Genomic DNA, 21720 nt, shown 5'->3' on the forward strand with positions numbered 1-21720 from the left:
GGCCGTTGGTTAACAAAGCCTTTGAAAATGATTCATCTCAAATATAGAAATGTTCTTATTATCATCATGACTATCAAAGGAAAAGAATGGTATCCTTGAGAATCTTCAGCTCATATTAAGCTCTCTGAGTTCACAGTCTTCTTACTTCAAACTAAGTTGTATTTTGGGAAACTTTAAATACAAGCATGAGTCTAAACATATTAACCTCTTTAAATGGCATTTTACTCATCTATAAAGTGACAAAGAATAGAAAAAATTGAAACGTTCATCTAGTTCTTTGCCATGCTAGAATGGAGAACTTTTAGCACAGTCTGGCATATCTGTTTGGTCTTCACACTATAGATGATGGGGTTCATTACAGGAGAGATTAGTAGGTAGGCACTGGCAATCAAAGTATGCACGTAGGGTGGGGTCTGCTTCCCAAACCTGTGAACAAAGGACAGACTGATCAATGGAATGTAAAATACAGCAACAGCCCCAATATGGGAGATACATGTGCTGAAGGCTTTCTTCCTTTCTTCCGGGGAAGCAATGCTAAGAACAGTCTTAATGATCAAAATATAAGAAAGGACAATAAAGACAGAATCCACCCCAGCAGTGGTAATCAGGGCAGTCATCCCAACTGCACTGTTGATTCTGGTGTCTGTGCATGAGAGCTTCATCACATCAGGGTGAAACAATAGGAGTGGTGGAGCACGTGGCTGCGTCAGTAGGACAGTCTGTTAAGAAGCAACACCATAGGGATCAGTGTTATTGTCAACCTGGTGATAATTGCTACTCCAATCTGTGCTATTTTAAGATCAGTTAAGACAGAAGTATATCTAAGAGGATTAGTAATGGCCACAAAATGATCAAAAGCCATGGCCAACAGCACTGAGGATTCCATGACAGTGAAGAGTTGAATAAAGAACATCTGGGACAAGCAGGTATTAAAGCTGATTTCCCTCACATTGAACCAGAATATACCCAGCATAGTGACCAGAGTGGATATGGACAGGCCGAGGTCAGTGGTGGACAGCATGAGGAGGAAATAGTACATGGGTTCGTGGAGGCTGGGCTGAGTGATGATGGCAAAGAGGATCAGGTTGTTTCCTGAGAGGGCAGTTACATAGAGGAAGCAGAAGGAAATGGAGATCCAGGTGTGGAAGGCTTCCAGCCCAGGAACACCAGTGAGCAGGAAAATGATGGAAGTGGAAGTGATATTCTGCAAAGTTGACATATTGAATTCAAACGGCAGAATCTTCAGCTGTGTCTGGAAATGATAAACTGTATTTATTTATTATGCATTTAATCGGAAATTATTTCACCAAGTAAACATTTATAAAAGATGATGTCTACATTATATAGAAAACTCATAAAGATTGATTAATGACAACAAATGAAGTCCACATCAAACAAAGGAGCAGAAAACAGGAAATGAATGGTTCCCTGAGGATACAGAATTTGCACAAAAACAAAGAGAGCAGCATTCCTTCTTATTTAAGTTCACATGTCTGATGAGTGACTTCAAGTGGTAAGTAGTCAGCAAATATTTGTTGAAGTGTGTTCAAAGAGTTGTGTGATATTTTAGACAAATAGTAAGCAATATATGCAGTGAGTCTGATACATAACTGAATTACACTAGCTTTTAGAGGCCCATCCAAAAAATCCTCTCTTTATCTCCTGCTATTTTCTTTCAATCAGAATCAGATCCAATACATCCAACAAATAGCCAACATTTGTTGATCCCCTGCTATCTACAGTTGATAATACCCTGGATAAGCATACAGTCTATTTGAGATATCAAAACTTAAACTGTACCTAAGAAATTTTCATACCACATAACAAGTGTGAGTTAGAAATAAAAACATATACTTATGTATAAACCATAATTAGAGTATATGGGGCCTCCAATATGAAAGTATTATGGATAGTTTGATGTTATGAATTTTTATCCTGCATCCCAAGTCGACGTTTCTTACAGCTGCGTGTTATAAATTTTAACTAGGTTAAATTACTCTGACATTTACCAGCTGGGTTACCACATGATGAGTTACTAAACTGTATGTGCCTCATTTTCTCCATCTCTAAAGTAACTATGGTGTGCATATCCACAGGACTGTTGTAAAGATTAAATTAATGTATGTGAAAATCTGAGCAGAGCATCTCACTATGGTAAAAACTTACCAAATGTTAGTTATTATCATTAAAGAGAAAAATTAAAGTTAAAAATGTATACACACATTGTTTTCCAACATCTATCCCCAATCCCCACCCTCACTTATCTACTTTTCTCTTTATCTGGTAGCTGAAAACAAAAAAAAAAAAAGGAAATATTCTGTCTAATTTAGGTAATATCCACTGGTTAATTCCTCTACAACTATGTTTTTCTCATCCTTTCTTCATCTTTTCAGGTTAAAAAGAAGTGCACTTACTGCTTTCCAGACAACCCCCATTACCTAGTCTCAATCTATCTTGGATGTTAGTTTAGTTTAACATCAAACATTACTGAGCGCAAGCTGCAATCCAGACTGTCGACATACAGAGCCAAGTGAAGTATTGCACCTGCCCTGAGGATCGTTAGGAAATAATAGGATAGTTCAGAAAACAAATGTGTAAACAAATGATAAGACTGTATTTAAAATACAGAGGTATATATATTAGATAGTTGGAGGGGATGGAGTCAAACAGCTTCTCTGAGTAAGTAAAGAATTGTTGAGCAGAGGCTGATAAGTGAAAATCATCATGAAAGAAATTCTAAGCATATTCAAAGGCGATGGAGTTTCAGATATTTTAGAAATGCCACTAAAGTGTGAAATACAGTGTACCAAAAGGTAGTGTGTAAGAGATAAGAGAAGGCCAGGTATGGTGGCTCATGCCTGTAATCCCAGCACTTTGGGAGGCCAAGGCAGGTGGATCACCTGAGGTCAAGAGTTCGAGAGCAGCCTGGCCAACATGGTGAAATCCCATCTCTACTAAAAATACAAAACATTGGCCAGGCGTGGTGGCGCATACCTGCAACCCCAGCTACTCAGGAGGCTGAGGCAGGAGAATCGCTTGAACCTGGGAGGCGGAGATTGCAGTGAGCTGAGATCGCGCCATTACACTCCAGCCTGGGCAACAAGAACGAGAGCTCAAGTATGGAATTATCATCTTCACTTCAAAAGGGTAAGAGATTTGTGCTATTCATACAATCTATATGAACATGCAGATGAACAACATTCTTCGTTCTTCTTAGCCTGCATCCCTGCTATGTGTATCTCTTTTTCTACACCAACAACTCATAAAATGATTTGCCTATCCTCATTTCTGTACCTCATGGTTCATACCTATATTTGAAATCTGGTTCTGTTTTTGACCAAAGCATACTTTGTTGCATTAGTTGTCTATAACTGCATAAGAAATTAGTAAAAATTCAGCGGCTTTAAACAAAACACGTATATTACCTCACAGTTCTGTAAGTCAGATGTCTGAGCACAGCAAAACTAGATGCACTACTCAGGATCTCACAAGATTGAAATTAAAGTTCCAGCCAGTACCATGTTCTTAATTGGAGAGGAGGGTCCTTAAAATCCTCACTCAGATTGCTGTAGGAATTTAGTTCCTTTTGGTATATGGTTGAGGTCTCCAATTTCTTGCTGGGCTTTTAGCTTCTAGAGGCTACTCTCAGTCCCAGTCATGTGTTCTTCTCACAACATGACATCTTAGGTCTTCAAATCCAGCAGGAGAGCCTCCTTCGAGATTCTTGTCTCTTTTAAAGACTTCTATGATTAGGTAAGCCCTAGCAGGATAATCTTACTTTTAATTAACTCAAAGTCAAGTAATCAGGGACCTTAGTTACATCTGTTAAACCCTTTTGCCATATAATGTAATGTAATCATGGGAGTGATATCCCATCACATTCACAGGCCCTAGTCACACACCCAAGGCATGGGTATTGCTCAAAACAAGTACGCCAGGATGGACAAAAATCTTTAGGGCCCTTTTAGAATCCTACTAACCCCACCTGTCAAGACTATCCAGTCTCCAAATCTTTATAGGTTCAACTTCTGAAAAGTCTCTTGATTGACCATATTTATCTTCTAGTTTTATCAGTGACCTTTCTTCCTACCCTCAGAAATCTTTTTATATACTCTACCTGGGCTTTTCCTTACTTCACCAAACCACCAAATATAGCAAGTTCTTTCACACTAATGTGCTCGCTTAATTCATGTAGTTCTCTCTTTTTTGAATAAGACAAAAATTTTTAGATCCATTATTTGATCCACTGAACCATGTGTAAATTAAACATGAATTTATTTCAGGAAGCATTTGGTGACATCACCTATTCTAAGTCAGAAGAACTTACTTCTTCCTCTGGAGTTATATTATTTTCTATTTATGCATCTAGAATAGTGTTTATTCCATTGTATGATCATGGGTTATTTGAAAATTGCCTCTCTAACAAAATTAAGTTACTGGAAGGTAGATCATTGTTTTTTCATCATTATATTCCCAATACCTTGAAATATATTTTGAGAAGTGTGGGCATACAATATATACATGTTGATGTAAATTCAATCCAAGAGTTGTTAACTAAGATTCTGAACGTATCTCAGGACTTCAACACATTCAATTTTGTCTATTTAAAACATGCTGTGTTGCCTAAAATTATATATGTGGCTTCTGGAAGAATCGCACAGAGCTCTCCAGTGTTCTCACAAACTGAGTAATGTATGTGTGTGTGTGTGTGAGAGAGAGAGAGACAGAGAGAGAGAAAGAGGTTTGGGGTTTTACTGATGGAAGACTCTGTCCTAGTATTGGAGGGTTAACTTTTATGTGCCCTCCCATTTGTTGACAGTAGTTCTCTTCCTATTATATCAAGATAACACTCCAGACCCATTGTAAGAATGTGTTGCAAGTTCTGTCCTGGGCTACCTTGACTTATCTCTTTTCTCTGATTACAGAGTAAGTGATATTGTTATACAATCATACAAACCTAGGTTCAAATTTCGTCTCTGCCATCTAGAGCTAGCCAGAGTTTTCCAAATAAGCACTTTACATCAGATTTCACTAATGTGAAACTGGTAGTTCACCATTGGCACTACTTCATAAGGATTAAAAGGATTAAATGAGATAACATTGTAAAACATAATATGTTGACCAGTGTGCAGGACGTGGAAGTCACTTGATATTGGTAAATGAACATGAGGATGAGGATAAGAATGGCAGGGGCAGTGTGTGATGGTGGTAGTGGCTGTTGACCTCAGGACTTTGAGTGGCAGTTATAAAATGTGACACAACTAACCAGGAGACTTAAAATTGCATGGACACATTAACAGCCTGCTCTAAGCAGCAAAACAAATGGCTCATAGACCAATCAAACCTCCTCAGTCAGAATAGAATGTTCCTAGAAAATACAGATATCAGAAAATAGATTTCCACAATTTTCCTTAGGCACCCACGAGAGCTTTCTGCAGTTAATAAAGTCTCCCTCATTCTTAAAAGAAACCAGGCATGTAAAGTCTAATGTTTTTCCTGAATGCAGCAGTTTTACTTACAAAGTATAAGGATATGTTCTTTCCCACACTGTTCTCCATAAAGGGGCCTGAGGAGCTGGGGATGTGTTCTACCCGGAAATAGGTAGCATATATAAGAAGCCATATCTCAGGATGCCTGAAAGCTCTTAATAAGCTCCTGGTGAAGATTTCTGCATCCCCCCAAGTCTGAAGCTTCCCAAGGGTTCATTCTACTTCATGGCTTCCTTCTCCTTCTACTTCATGTACTTTTATAGTTTCCATGAAGGGACTGCTGTTACAGGTCTTTGATCTTATGTATATGTAAAATTTTCTTAAAAGTAAATTTGTGAGTAACCACACCCTCCAAAAAAACCCCACAAGATCGCCCCTCATCTTCACACCACTCCCACACCCAACTGATAAACTTATCTTCCTCCTATATTATTTAGGTGAATTTTGTATATTTTTAGAAACCCCTCTGCTTGTGCTTCACTCCATCCCCCCAAAAAATCTTCATTTATTCTTTCATGGAACATTTGAAGTATCTTTCATATTCTAGGACTTCATACTGGTAATACAGAGAATAAAACAGAGTCTTTTCCCTCCAGAGCTCCTTGGAGGGAACCCCTTGTGGAAACAGACATAAAACTCGGTGATTACAATAAGGGATATTTATGATGACAGCACAGAAGAGTTGTGTTTATGCTGCAGGAAACTCAGAACCAGGTCTGTCAGGAGACATGGAGCACAGAGCGTAGGAAGAACAGAAGGTGACTAATAGCAGACTCAGCTCGCTTGGAACTCCCGGTGCCAGTGTAGTGGAGAGATGAAGCTAAATAGGGAGACAGGATCTATGTTAGGCATGAAGATCTTTTAGGCATCCTAAGTCATTTGAGTCTAAATAACATAATACAAATTACTCAGCATGGAACTTAATCTTTTCTCTTCCCTAGAAAAACTCATTTTATTCTTGTTATTTATTTATTTTACTGTTATTTTTATTATATTTTAAGTTCTAGGGTACCTGTGCACAACGTGCAGGTTTGTTACATATGTATACAACTGTCATCTTGGTGAGCTGCACCCGTTAACTCGTCATTTTTACAGCTCCACATGAAGCAGCTGAGGAAGTTGGGCACCTAATTTGAGAATCCCTAATATATTGCAGCTCTCTGCTTGGTTTCAATATCAACCTGAATGGTACAGATATCACATTTTCCTTGTAAACTCTGATATATCAGTTTACAGAAATGTCAATTTAGAAGACATTCTCAAACAGAACCTCAATACCCCATCGCCCACTCTTTCCAAGTCTACCTCAGATTAACCAGACTACTATTTTCAGCATTAGTTCTGACAGTTTTAAACAACCATTTTTTCAGATGGACTATAAATAAAAGCAAAGCAAAATGTATAGACCGTAGTATCGGATGTTGTTGAATTTAGAGTATAACATAGATAGCGGGGAAAAATAAGAAGTATAAGCTTTAATACTGAAAGAAAAATAACTTAGAAATAAGAAAAAATATAAAGTATTACAAGAGAGAAAATAAATATACTTCAAAGTGGATTTTATTAAGGTACATATAACTATACTATGCAAGATTATCTGTAATTGACACCTCATAAATTACATTATTAAAGCATGAATCAAAATCGTTGCTTTCACAGTAACATTCTTAGTACATTTATTTTAAGATGCACCCAAAAATGTGGTTGCCCCAACTTCAAAATTACTTTTCAAAACTTTTCCTATCCATATGAAATTTAAATAATTTATGTTTGTGCTTGTATTGCTTAGAAATGAATGCATATTATATTTTCCCTATTAAACAGTAAATTTCTAGGAGCTATATTTTTCTTATCAAGTCAAGTATTTCCTAAGCTGCTTGTTTTTCCACTGGTTCAGGCTCCTACTGGGAGAAAGAGAGACCGCCATCTATGACTACTCTTAGTATATGGTATAATGTTTTGTACACAGTTTGTAAGTAACAACTCATTAAAATATTGTTTTAATTTAGATATGTTTAGTCAGATTTAAACACCTTAAGAATGAAGCTTGTGCCTTCCCTGTTCACTGTTTTATCCCTAGTACCTCCCTTACACAGTGTTTGCCAAAATGAAGATGCTCAAAATATGTAAGTATATATGTGAAGTTATATAAAAATAAATTTAATTCAATAAGTGTGCATTAAGTAGCTATTATTAATAAAGCACAGTGCTTGTATCTGTGCAAGATACATCAATCCCCAAAGTCCAATGCCCATTTTCAAAAAGCTTCAGGTCAGTAGGGGAAGAGAAATCTGACTAACTATAAGACAAAGATTTATTAACAGCACCTGAAAGAATAATAAATGGAACAATCAGGAAAAGAAGGAGGTGGGTATTTCAGTCAGAGAGAGCAAAATAATCCAAGACTGAAAGGCAATATATTCCTGGTGTTTTTCAGGAATATACATAATTCAGCAAAGTGGATAGACCCCAGAAAACTGTTACTCTGTCATACATGATATTCCATAAATGTCTTGTTAAAGTGCAAATTTGTGGGCTCCATCTCAAGCACTTCTGTTTAAGTAGTTCTGGAGCAGAATTGAGGAATCTGCACCTTAAAAACAAGTGTCAAGTGGTTTGGATGCACAGATGCTGGACCACATTGAGAAAACAGATAGATGCAAGTAGAAAGTGGATGTCATCTAATGAGTGTATTCAGTGTGTTGTATGAGGCCAGATCTGTGAAGACCCATTGGAATGAAGAACTTATGGAAGATGAAGAACTAAAAAAGTTTTGTTTTGTGGAAAGGTGTTAAGTGGAAATTACTTCATTATCTAAAAAGAGAAAGAAACCCTCATTATTGAACATTTATAAAATGCAGGAAAGTATAAAGAATATGTCAACAAAACAATATCCAGCTATCAAATATAAGCTGTTTTAATGTTTGGGATATGTTTATTTATACTTTTTAATATACATGTACACATATTCACATGAAATATATACACAATAGTAAGTACTTTGTATACTAACCTATCTTTTTTTAACAAAATGTAATTTATATTTGTATTGGTATTTAACTTGTTGCATTGTATTTTATATTTTATTTAGTCAATACCCTAAAGTAATTGTTTAAGCAGTTTCCACATTTTCATTGCAATGTATAATGAATGATGTGTTGAACATCACAATATATCTTTACATCCTTGCCCATTTTTCTTCTTTAGACATATATTTAAACAATGGACCCCCAGATCTTTTACTATTAAAATACAAATGCATTTACCAAAGTGACCTCAAATACTCTTTTAAGAATTAGGAAAGTAGTCCTTTTATTCATACTTCTTGCTTATTGTTCTTATTCATATTCTTCAGCCATTTACAATCTGTCTGGTGGAATAATGAATCATTACAAATAAACTGTAAGAATTACTAAAACCTAGACTAGACTTTGCCTACTGATCTATGTTATGTGAGACCTACCTTGCATAGCTACATACTCTAGAGGTGGTGAGACTGCCTAAACTCCAAGTTTGACTTTACTTGTGCATGCTTTCAGACATGTTTTAACTGTGGTCCTATACTGTGCTAGGTTCAGTATTCATGACAGGATCAGATGTACCGGCATAATCTCTGCCCTCAAATAACCCACCATTTAGAACTGTGTAAACAGTAAGTTAATGGATCATCAGAATAGAGAGAAAGCATGTTGAAACCAGCTTTTTCAATAAACAACAGTAACTCACAGTACTGAATGCTCAAACATGGGTCAGGGAAGTCTTGGTAAAGAAGGAGTACACTCAAACTTCCCTAAATTAGCTTAGAGAGAAATACTTTGAGCACAGTCTTGCGAATTTGCTTTGTCTTTACACTGTAGATTATGGGATTCATTACAGGAGGGATAAGCAGATAAACATTGTCAATGAGCGTGTGCACAAGAGGAGGGGCATGCTTTCCAAATCTGTGCACTAGTGACAAACTGATCATGGGGATGTAGAAGATGGTAACTGCACTGATGTGAGAGACACAGGTACCAAAAGCCTTTTTCCGCTCCTCTGGGGAGGCAATTCAGAGCACAGAGTGGATGATCAGAGCATAGGAGAGGAGGATCAAGACGGAGTCCAAGCCAGCAGTAGAGATAACAATGGCCAGGCCAAACGCACTGTTGATCGATGTGTCTGTGCATGAGAGCTTCATCACATCAGGGTGGAAGCAGTAGGAATGGTGGAGCACATGACTATGGCAGAAGGAGAGGCATTTAAGGAGCAGGAGTAGAGGCACTAGAGCTGTTGTCCCCCCAAAAACAATTGCAAAGCCCACTTTAATAATCCATGAATTGGTTAAGATTGTGGCATATCTCAGTGGGTTACAGATGGCAATGAAGCGGTCAAAGGCCATTGCCAAAAGTACTGAGGACTCCATGAATGTGAAGCCATTTGGCCAATGCAGGCATCAAAACTGATTTCTCGAGCATTGAACCAGAAAATACCCAGCATGGTGATCAATGTAGAAAGACACAGATCTAGGTCCATGAAGGATAGCATGGAGAGAAAATAGTACATGGGTTCATGGAGGCTCGACTCAGTGATGATGACAAACAGGATCATGCCATTTCCAGAGATAACAATGACATAGAGACAACAGAATGGGATGGAGGTACAGGTCTGAGGGGTTTCAAGGCCAGGGATGCCAGTAAGGAAGAAGACTGCAGAGTGGAAAATGCTCTGGTTGAAGGATGGCATGATGAGTGAAGAAGCAGATGTCTTCGAGGAAAAGAACCACGTCCTGTAATAATGGAGAAGAAAAGTATTTTCACTCTCTTCTATACACCATACAATTTACGATCACTAGAGAACCACATCCTATTCTTCATTGAAAATGCATAGCCACTTACTGTTTTCTTAGATGTGTTCTTGAATGAACTAGGAGAGGACACAGACACTAAACTGTGTAACGAAACCTGGTTTTTAGCAAGATTCCCATTATACTCCATCTAGGCTTCAGGATATTTATATATACATATATAAAACAGGAAATTAGATTCAATAATAGAAAATATTTTCAGTTCTATGACTGTATGTACATGGGCAGACAGGATATTTCTGGGCAACCATAAGAAGCACAACAGGAAATTCACCCTGCTTTTCTTCACTTCTCAGTTTCTGAGGCAAAAACCCTAAGGTGCATTAAAGTTTATAAGTCCATGTGACCCAATGAAAGTAAGATGACAAGATAATATTAAACATTTTCTAGTAAAATACTCCTGATCAAATAAATACACAACAGCTGCTGAGTGAAAAAACAAATACATAAAACTAAGTACCAGGAAAGAAACAATTAAATCTAAATGGACCACAGTGGGTGATAATAGAAAAAAGGTTTGTTTATACAGGTAATAATTGAGAAGTTGATTATGTTCAAATGAAATTCTGCCTGAAAAAAAAGATGGCTTAAATAACCTTAACAAGAACAAAGGAACTCATTGGAAAGTCATGGATAATAACTGGAGTATTTACCTGAGCAAGTTTCTTGATTTTCCATTTCTGCAAAAGGGTATTGAGAATAGATTGGCTGGGGGAAAGAGGTTTTCTCTGGAGATCTAAGTGTTTGCTCACCTAGATCCATAAATCTGTAGGATTGAAAAAGTTTCTGTATATTGCTTTTTGTCTTAAGTTTTCTGACACTGTTTTTTATCTACAGAAAGAATGTTTGGTTTTTAACATATCTATGTTCCCCTTTCACTCACTCATGCATGTATTTACTCAAAAAAAATTAAATACCTACAGTGTTAGTGTGTGCATTAGAATCAGACTTGCTACTTTAAGAAGGTCTGTACATGACTCTGAGAAAGAAAATATTTGAGTGTAAGTTAACTTGGTTATCTTCATTGCAATCCCCTGAATGAATAGACAGGAACTTAGACATCAGTAAGAATAATTGGTTACAGAAAGTGCGTTCAAGAGGGCATTTCTCTAGGTATTTGAGAAGAAGGAAAAATGTTCAATACAGGAAGTCTCTTTGAGTTCTCACTAAAATATATATATATATATGCTGGAAATTCTGAATTGAGAGGCAATGCAAGACAAAACAAAATATATGGATTTTTGAGTCAACACTTGGATCTCAGTTAGAAGATAAGCTTCACTTTTTCACCTGCGACTTTACATACAAGAATCGAGACATGAACCAACTTCCACATCCTAGGGAAAATGACTCGTGCCCTGATAATGGAGCTTGAGAGTTGTGAAACTAATGTCTATGGTTGAAGTCACAGGATCAGTGACAAATATCGTAGGGTAATAAACCTAAAGGAAATGAAGTCTGAGGACAGAGTGCTGGGGAACAGCAGTATTTAAAGAAAAGACCAGAAGAAGCATCCTCTAACGAAATTGAGGAGGCATGGCCACTAAGGTAAAAATGACTCCCAGGAAAATACAAGGACCATTTTTCCTCAGACCTATGATCTTAGAGCCAGAAAAAATGGCTAGCGCAACAGCATCTAAAAGTATCTGTTGAATAAATGAATGAACTGCTTCTGAAAATAGTGATAAACCCCAGCACTTAATATTTCCACATATGTGTGATTTCTGATATGTGGCCCCCTCAAATTATAAGTTAAATTCATGCAACCATAAGAACATATTTTAACGTAGGAGGAAAACAAACAGTTTTCTCAATAATCTGATATTTATCTTTGAGACAAGGACTTTGCTCAAATTTGAACCTAGTGATAAAAACATTTATTTTCCCAGTTGAAGTAGAGAGCAAGTAATGACCTTAAGATCATACGCTCTTTATTTTAAAAATGAGGAAGCAACCTCTCAATTTAATGTTCTTTTTATTATAGTAAATAAGCCCAATTTGCAAACCATATATCTGATTAGGGGTTAATATTCAAAATATATAAGGAACTCCTACAACTCAGTTGCAAAAACACAAATAACTCAATTTAAAAACGGACAAAGCCCGGGCACGGTGGCTCATGCCTGTAATCTCAGCACTTTGGGAGGCCGAGGTGGGCGGATTACCTGGTCAGGAGATCGAGACCATCCTGGCTAACACGGTGAAACCCCGTCTCTACTAAAAATACAAAAAATTAGCCAGGCGTGGTGGCGGGCGCCTGTAGTCCCAGCTACTTGGGAGGCTGAGGCAGGAGAATGGCGTGAACCTGGGAGGCGGAGCTTGCAGTGAGCCAAGATAGCCCACTGCACTCCAGCCTGGGAGAGAGGGAGACTCCGTCTCAAAAAAAAAAAAAGGACAAAGGACTTGAATAGAGATTTCTCCAAAGAAAACATACAAATGGCCAACAAATATAAAATATAAAAAGATGTCAAGTGTTGACAAGAATGAGAAGAAACTGGACCTATTGTACACAGTTGGTGAGAATGTAAAATCATGCAACCACTGTGAAAAACAGCACATCCACTCTGAGTATATATCCAAAGGAAATAAATAGTCAAAGAGATATCTGCACTTCCATGTTCATTGCAGAATTAATTACAATAGCCAACACATGGAAACAACCTAAATATCCATCAACAAATGAATGGATAAAGAAAGCACAAGACATGCATGTCATAGAATACTATTCAACCTTAAAAGCAGTAATATTCTGACACATGCTACAACATGGATGAACCTGAAATGAAATACTTCATGATTCCACTTATATTGGAAGTATCCCTTAGCCAAACTCATAGAAACAGAAAGTCGAATAGTGATTGCAACAGACACAGGGAGAGGGAAAAATGGGGGAGATGCTGTTAAACAGGTATAAAGTTTCAGTTACTAAAGAAGAATTAGTTCCAGAGATCTGATATACAACATTTTGCTTATAGTTAACAATACTGTATTGTTTGATTAAAAGTTTGAGTAAATCTCATGTTAAGTGTTCTTTTCTTTCTTTTCTTTCTTTTTTTTTTTTTTTTACAGGGTCTTGCTCTGTTGCCCAGGGTGGATGGAGTACAGTGGTGCAATCACTGCTCACTGCAGCCTCAAACTTTCAGGCTCCAGCGATCCTTCTGCCTCAGCCTGCCAAGTAAAGTACCTGTAAAGTAGCTGAGACTACAGGCACACACCATCATGCCTGGATAATTTTTTAAAAATGTTTTGTAGAGATGGGGTTTCACCATGTTGCCCAGGCTGGTCTTGAACTATTGAACTCAAGGAATACATCTGCCTTGGCCTCCAAAGTGCTGGGATTACAAGTGTGATTTTATCACAATAAAAATAAATAGAATAGCTATATTGTAAACAGCAAAAATAAAACATAAAAGAAAAACCCAACAGAGTAAGTACTCAGCTATATTTCTAATAAAATTAGTGGTCATGTATTTAATGTCTCCTAAGTGCCAAATAATTTACTTCGCTGAATCTCTGAGTCCCTCTTTCCACTGCACACAGCTCATAGCATCTTTCTTCAACTCCTGCAATCAAAGGGAAACATAATAGGATTCTTGTACCAGAGGGAACTCTATTAGCAAACATGGGTCCAAGAACAGCTTTTTTTTCTTTTTTCTTTTTTCTTTTTTTTCTTTTTTTTTTTTTTTAGACAGTCTTGCTCTGTCTCTAGGCTGGAGTGCAATGGCACAATCACCTCCTCCTCCCAGGTTCAGGCGATTCTCCTGCCTCAGCCTCCCGAGTAGCTGGGACTACAGGCGCCCACCACCATACGCAGCTAATTTTTTGTATTTTAGTAGAGACGGGGGTTTCACCATGTTGGCCAGGATGGTCTCGATCTCCTGACCTCATGATCCGCCCACCTCAGCCTCCCAAAGTGCTGTGATTACAGGTGTGAGCCACCGCACCCAGCCAAGAATAGCTTTTTAAAAAAATTCTATGATTCTTAAACCAGTCTTGAGTTGTCCTGCACTAAAACTAACAAGCAAATATTAAACTCTTCTTAAACAGATCTCTTTAAGTGTCTCTTTCTCCCCTACTGAGAATTCTTCCATGACAGGGCCTATAACTTAAACATCCCTGTCACCAGACTACCAGGAACATCGAAATAGCCCTCATGACAATGCTTCACATTCATCACTATCACAACACCATTATTGGGTATTAATAACTCCCTTTTATGGATGAGAAAGCAGGGTAAGATGAGATAATCGAGTCTCAGAGGAACCATATGATGTTCTCAAATTCATCCAACAAGCCAATGGCAGATTCAGGAATTGAGCTCTGTTCTTACTCCAAACGCCATGCTCTCGCAAACTCTTTATTTAATTTTTTTTTTTTTTTTTTTTTTACTGTGGAATGAACAAACACATGCTGATGACTGTAGTCTATATTTGGAATAACTATTTTGAATGCTACAACAATATTTTTGAGTTGACATAATGTATGAAAATATACTACTGAGTTCATGCTCACTAATTTACTCTGAACACTTCTGTGTTGACTTCATATACTATCTGAAGGTTATACAGTACCTGATCTATTTATAAATGTCTTCAGTGCACCACAACACTGACCTTGCGCGCAGAAGAATTCTGGGGTCTGGAAGGTGAGGTTATTTGATCCTGCCCCCTGCTATTTGAAGGATCATCCCACACAGCAGAGAATCTATGAACACAAAGCAAGTGAGAGTTGTCTCAACATCACTAACTTGCAGAAAGGTTCTGTACTACTACAGCTGCGGAATCAGCCCCTGATCAGCCCTGCCCCTTGACAAAGAGGTCCTCTTCTGCCAGGAGAAAACATAGGGAGAAAATTCAGGAATAGGAGAACTACCAGATTTGAGAGAAAGAGCCTTTATAAGGAGCCTAGAAGTCACCTGGTGAGAGTCATTTACCCAACAGAAAAACAAATTCCTAGGTGAGAACCCCATAGAGCTGAGTTCTGCTAACCCTTTGTGCTCCAAATAACAAATTGCAAAAGGCAACATATTTTCAGTCTGTCTTCACTCTTTCTTCCCCAAAAGATAATTCTACAGATGAACTGCAATTTCAGGTCTCATTCAAGAGCAATTTGAACCCTAAATAGCTGTGGGACCAGTGTACATAGAGCCAGAGTAAAGAAGTGGTGGTGTTAACGGATCATTAACAGCTGAGTTTGCTCAGCTGCCATTTGCCAATTTCACAGCACTCATAAGACATGGAACCCAAATAGGAAAGGGGTTGCTGAGTTACTACATTCACTGAAGGTAGTGCAGTGGTTTTCTGATTGAGGGCCCAAGCCCTCCCCTGAATTTCCTGGGAGTTGTTGCTAACCTGTGCATAGTCACAGAAAATGACAACTTAAGAGGAAGTGACTAAAGGAAGACTACAAAACTTTATGAGTCCCTTGTGTGTCCCTTGCTAGCTTACAGAGATACTAGGCTGCTCTAACTGTCCTAAAACTGCTACCAGTATGTTTACCACTGTGGTGGAGAATTAACAATGTTTGACACACAGCTTCTATTTAAGCCGTGAACGCTCATAAATGACTTTCAGCTTTTTCATTAATACAGTGTTTCACAATTAATGGTGAGCTTGGAAGGTTGGTAAGTTTCAAGGACAACTATTTAAACATGTTTCTTGGTATAAGAGGCTGTATCAAGAGGACATTACCTTGCAAAGGCCTGCTATATGGAAGAAGAGGACGTGGTAACTATTCCCATTAGAGTTGCTACAGAGCAGATACCTGTTTAATTTTTTTCTTCTTCTTATGTTACAAGATGCTAGATCTCTAGGAAAATCTGGAAAGACGCGTTTTTTCCCAGAAGTTCACAAAGAACCTGAGAAAATATGCTCTCTTTTTAGGTATCTTCTGGACTAATTGAAACACAATCTTCCCCCAGAAATACTTCAGCGGGTTGGGGGGAAATCTTAACAGTCCCAGATAAATGTGCAACATAATGTGTGAGACTCCGTGGGAAAAAATGCACAATTTAAATAGAAGCTTTCAAGATACAGAAGCAAAAACGGATGTCCAGGCTGTTACAGGGAAATAAATGTGAAAATTTTACTATCCATGCTAGGAATTCCAGTCTGAGGAGCACTGGTTCATGCTCACAGACACATGTGCAGGCTGATCTTCTACACACAGCTGCAGAAAATGGGACACAGAAGAACTTCAGGCTCTTTTTTAGGGCAAACTCCAGACATTTAAACCATTCACCAGCCATGACCTAACAATCAGTGGTTACAAGAACGGCATAATGATCAATATTCATTTTGACTGGTTGTCTATTCTAATTGTACTGTCCCAGGACTTAAGTATGTTAAACACTTGCCTACACCCACCTGTCCATTAAGAGTCAATATAGATCATGACCATCCTGGCTAACACAGTGAAACCCCATCTCTACTAAAAAAAATACAAAAAAATTAGCCGGGCGTGGTGGTGGGCGCCTGTAGTCCCAGCTACTAAAAAGGCTGAAGCAGGAGAAGGGCATGATTCCGGGAGGTGGAGCTTGCAGTGAGCCGAGATCGCACCACTGTACTCCAGCCTGGGCGACAGAGCGAGACTCCATCTCAAAAAAAAAAATTAAAAATTAAAATTAAAAAAAAAAAGAGTCAACATAGCATTGGTTCAACTGAAAGTATTTGGAACAAGACAACCTTAGACCAAAGCTCAGTTCTGTCACCAATCGTGTGACCTTAGGCTAACTGTGTAACTACATCACCTCTGTTATTGGCTTTCAGTTTGGAGAAAATAGTTATACTGCTTTATAAGTCTATTTTGTAAAATAAGGTAACCCAGTATTGATCCATAAAAAGGTTTTAGCACAGTACACTTTGCACTCACTCAAAATGTGTTATTAATCATTATAATTATTTATTTTTATTATTTATGATTACTAGTTTTCATTAAAATGGCAATTTTATTAAATTATCATTTAGCGCCTAGTATGTGTCAGATACTGTGTTCCAATGTTGAGATGAAAAGGTGTAGTATCTACTCTCAAGGAACTCATATATATGACAGATAGATAGACAACCATTATAACACAAATCTGGTCAGGACATTACCCTGCTTTCAATACTTTGGCTTCCCAGGTCCTCAGAAATCTGGCCTTGCGACCCCTTGAGGTGGAGAAACATTCATTTCTACTCTTTCTCCTTCAGTCACACAGAACTCATTTTCAGTTTCCTAAACATGGCATGGTTTGGCTCAGGTCTGAGCCTTCTTTCATTCTATTCTCTGAGGCAGTATTATGATGTTTACTGATTCCTAAACTCTGTTTCAAATATAATTCAAAACAGTTTTATTTTTTATTTATATTAAAATTAAAATAGCTTTTTATCCTAGATTTTCTGATTTGCAGATTGTGGATAAACTAATGGAAGCTTAACTCTCTAGGGTTTTTTATCCTTTTTTAATTTTTCTTTTTAGTTTCCCTACTTTGCAGTGCCCTAATTTGGTCCTCAGTCCACCAAGCAGATAAACACCACAGCTGTTGACTGTGCCTGGAATATTTCCTTAACCTTCTGTCATCCCCTCACCCTACTCTACTCTCCTGCCCTCATTACTAGCTCCCCTGACAAAACCCTTTTCACTCACTCAGATCTCATATTATTGATTACATTTGGTTAGCCTCCCTTGATCACATGAGCTAAATTGTCCCAGCACCTAGGTGATCTATACCAGCACTTCACAAATATGAACAGCACATTAATGCTCTAGGTATCTTGCAAAAGTGCAGGTTCTAATTCAGAAGATCTAATTTTCTTTTCATTTACAACAAGTTTCCAGGCGATGCTAACATTATTGGTCCTTCAATAGCAAAGATCTCTGTGAATACCACTTATAGAGTAATTATAACACAGTATTTTAATTTCCCATTTACTTATTTGTATCCCCCACTAGACTTCAAACTATGTAATATTTGGGGTGATATCTATTGTGTTCACTGTTACACCCTCAGGATCTTGTTCAATGCCAGATATATGTAGATTATACGATATTTCTTTTAATAAATAAATATTTAATAAATAAATATTTCTTTTAATAAATGGTTTTTGACATAGTGTCTTAATCTATTTCCTCGTGCTCTAACACAATACCAAATACTAGGTAATTTATGAAGGAAAGAAGTATATTTAGCTCACAGTTCTGGAGGCTAGGAAATTCAAAAGCACGGTGCCAGCATCTGGAGAGAGGTTTTGTGCTGTCATTACATAGTGGAGGGCATCACATGGCAAAAGGGCAAGGGCATGTGTGTCAGCCCAGATCTCTTTTTCTTGTTATAAATCCACCAGTCCCATCATGATGACCTTATCTAATCCTACTTATCTCCCAAAGGTTTCATATCTAATCAAGATATGAATTTGGGAATTAAATTTCCAACATGGGACACATATTCAAACAGTAACATGCAGCAACCCGTTTTTGTTGCTGTTGTTATCGTTTGTTCTCTTTTAAGTTTATTTCTACAATTTCAATACATTAACCTTGTATTACCTGGTTTGCCTCTGACCTCTTGCTCCTGTATCAAATTCTGTTTCTTTTATATCCTAAACTGTTTGCTCCTTGTACTAGTCTTAGCCCTGAAACTTGTTTTTCTATTTCCTGATCAAGCATGACCATCCACTTGAGCTGCTATATGCACAAATTTTAAAGGTTGCATAACATCCCAGGACTGGGTATAAATGCTTTATATATTCTGCATCATTGAGAATTTTTATCTATATTTTTACCACTGTAAATAATGGGGCAATAAATTTTCCTGTACATAAAATACGTGCATTTCTGATATCTTCCTTTCAATAAAGTTTTAGAAATGGAATATTATGGACATTTTAGGACAATAAAATATACTGGAAAATCTGCTTCCAGAAAGTTCATGCAAACATTGTAAAACAATGCCTAGTCCACTGTAACACAGCAACACAACACTGTGTATTATGTGTTTTAAAAAACATTTGCTGACTTGATAGGCAAGAATATTTTACTGTTTACTGTAGTAAAATGTTGACAGTCAATAAATGAGACTTATTTCAAGTTCCTAGTGCAGAGTTTTCCTGTCTCCAATTTGGTACTTCCCATTTGGATTACCAAGTTTCAGAAACATTAGTATGAAGTCAAATGACATCACAGACTATGATATGTTTCCTGGATTCAATGGTGTTAATATTAATGTACCAACAAGGTGTGTTGCTATGTAATTTCATGGAGGAACATTGAACTGGAATTTTCAGAAAGTTTAATTAAATTGCCAACTACTGTTCTGCTAGGCTGGCATGAGAATAGGGCAGTGAGAAGAGTCATATTTTGAAGTATGTGTACCAGTGTGTGTATTGGTGCTTTGACCAGTATGCACACTAGTTTCATTTTCATGTACTAAGCTCTGGCACAAAATTTACATGATACCACTATAGTAACTTTATTTTTCTTATAAGAGTAACATTCTTTCAACCATAAGAATAAAAATATGTGACTATTCCAAAACAGTTTCTGAGACTAATGGGAAAAGAGTCACAGCCCTAGAATTTGCCCAACTTGGTAGGCAAAGTGTTTTCAAAGGTCTCGAGAAATTTACTGTGAGGAAACACAACAATAAAAAACCTTTATGTGCAAGGTATAAGCATGCACAAGTGACAACCTGTTAACATTCGGTTTGGCACATCAGCATGCATGAAGGCTTTTGGGTGTAGACGACTCGAATTGAAAGTAGTGGTGGATGGATGGTCATGTGAAGGCTTGAGTTTTGAAAACTGAAAGGGTGTCAGATAGCCCAGGCTTTGAATACTGGTTGTGCCATTTATAACTGAGAAACCTAACTAAGTTACTTAAACTCTAACTTTTGGTTTAAACATAGTTTAAGACATAAATCAAACTAATAATGGATTCTTCTACCGAATTTATTATTGCAGAGTTGTGCAGGTCAAAAGTTGACATGGATCTCACTGAGCTAAAATCAAGGAATCATCAGGCTGCATTTCTTTATAGAGGGGATAGGGAAACATCAATTATCTTATTTTCTCCTTCTGGGGGCTTCCCACATTCCTTGGCTTGTGGCCTCCTTCTGCCATCTTCGAAGCCAGCAACAGTGGATCAAATCCTTCTCATGCTGCCATCTCTTTCATTCTCCACTTTTAAAGACTCATGTGACTATATTGGGTCCACCCAGCTAATCCATCTAATCTCGCCATCTCAAGTTATTTAACTTTAATGACATCTGCAAAGTCCCTTTACAATGTAAGGTGACATATTCACAGATTCCAGGCATTGAGACATAGGTATCTTTGGGGGCCATTATCCTGCCTATCGCAAACACTTGGCATAGTATCGTGGATGTAGAATGCATAATGAAATATTATTGTTCTTGTTCTTTATTGTTTTTATTACATTATGAAGAAGAAAATCACTCAGGCCATCACATTTTCAGTAGTGAAACAGACTTGATAGTGGGGAGGATATAATATCGGAAGCAGGGAGAATGGTTAGGAAACTACTGAAATTACTCAAGTGAGAGATAATTGTGACTTAAATAAAGGTGACATTTCTGGAGATGATAAAGAGTGATCAATTTCTGGTCGTATTTTTCAAAGAGATTGACAAAATTTACTGATGGATTAAATGCAGGATGTAAGAGACAGAAACCGAGAATGAATCCAAGTCCCACATGCCCGAAGAGTGGTCCAAAATTAGTGGGAATATCTAAGGATTTAAAGAGGTCATTAAGTAGACAAGATGGACAACTTATAGCAATCTATGCATTCTATTTATTAAAGACTAATGAGAGCAATAGTAACCTGACAGAAGGTGACATCAATCACCCATCTACCCACAATTTTTCTTGATATAATACAAGATTTTCAAAATTAGACTACAAGTAGGGAGAACCCCAAATTATTGTGACTAATTCTCTTCAACCTGGTAGGTTGGGACTTCAAAATATAAAACAGGTCAAAATTACAAAAAATAAATGAAACTGTATTTTATGCACAACTAAGTTGTGAACTAAGACTTTTTTACCTACCGTATTCACCAAACATTTGGTTCATGCCTCTAGGATAACCTTATCATTGGTTAACACGTAATTATTGGTTAACCTATCTTCTACACTAAAATCCTAAACAGTAAGAATTATGGTGTATTCTTAAAAAAAACTCTATCACTGAGCATAATGTTTAGAATATGGGACATTCTTATGAAATATTTACTGGTTATATGTATGGATGAGTAAATGAATTATTTTTTATCTATAAGAGAAAGACTGCTGCTGCAAAGAACCACAAGCAGACTAATGAAACCATGCTGCTGTGAATAATAATAGATACTGAGGAGTTAAGGGCTAGAGTTGGACTCTCACTCATAATA

At 37.4% G+C, this 21720-nt stretch overlaps 1 protein-coding gene and 2 pseudogenes across 2 annotated transcripts in view; all 3 read right to left on the minus strand.

Annotated features, from left to right (window-relative positions):
* Positions 1-15202, minus strand: part of MMP26 (matrix metallopeptidase 26) — a 368531-nt gene extending 353329 nt beyond the window's left edge. For both annotated transcript variants that reach the window (XM_077964767.1, XM_015115062.2), the window contains exon 1: positions 14946-15202. The gene's annotated coding sequence lies outside the window, so the exon portion shown is untranslated. The remainder of the gene's footprint in view (positions 1-14945) is intronic.
* LOC100428275 (olfactory receptor OR51C1-like) lies at positions 270-1219 on the minus strand (annotated as a pseudogene).
* Positions 9241-10211, minus strand: LOC100426459 (olfactory receptor OR51C1-like; annotated as a pseudogene).
* Positions 15203-21720: the final 6518 nt, after the last annotated feature.

The sequence above is a fragment of the Macaca mulatta genome, chromosome 14, assembly GCF_049350105.2.
Source record: "Macaca mulatta isolate MMU2019108-1 chromosome 14, T2T-MMU8v2.0, whole genome shotgun sequence".
NCBI classification, from domain to species: domain Eukaryota; kingdom Metazoa; phylum Chordata; class Mammalia; order Primates; family Cercopithecidae; genus Macaca; species Macaca mulatta.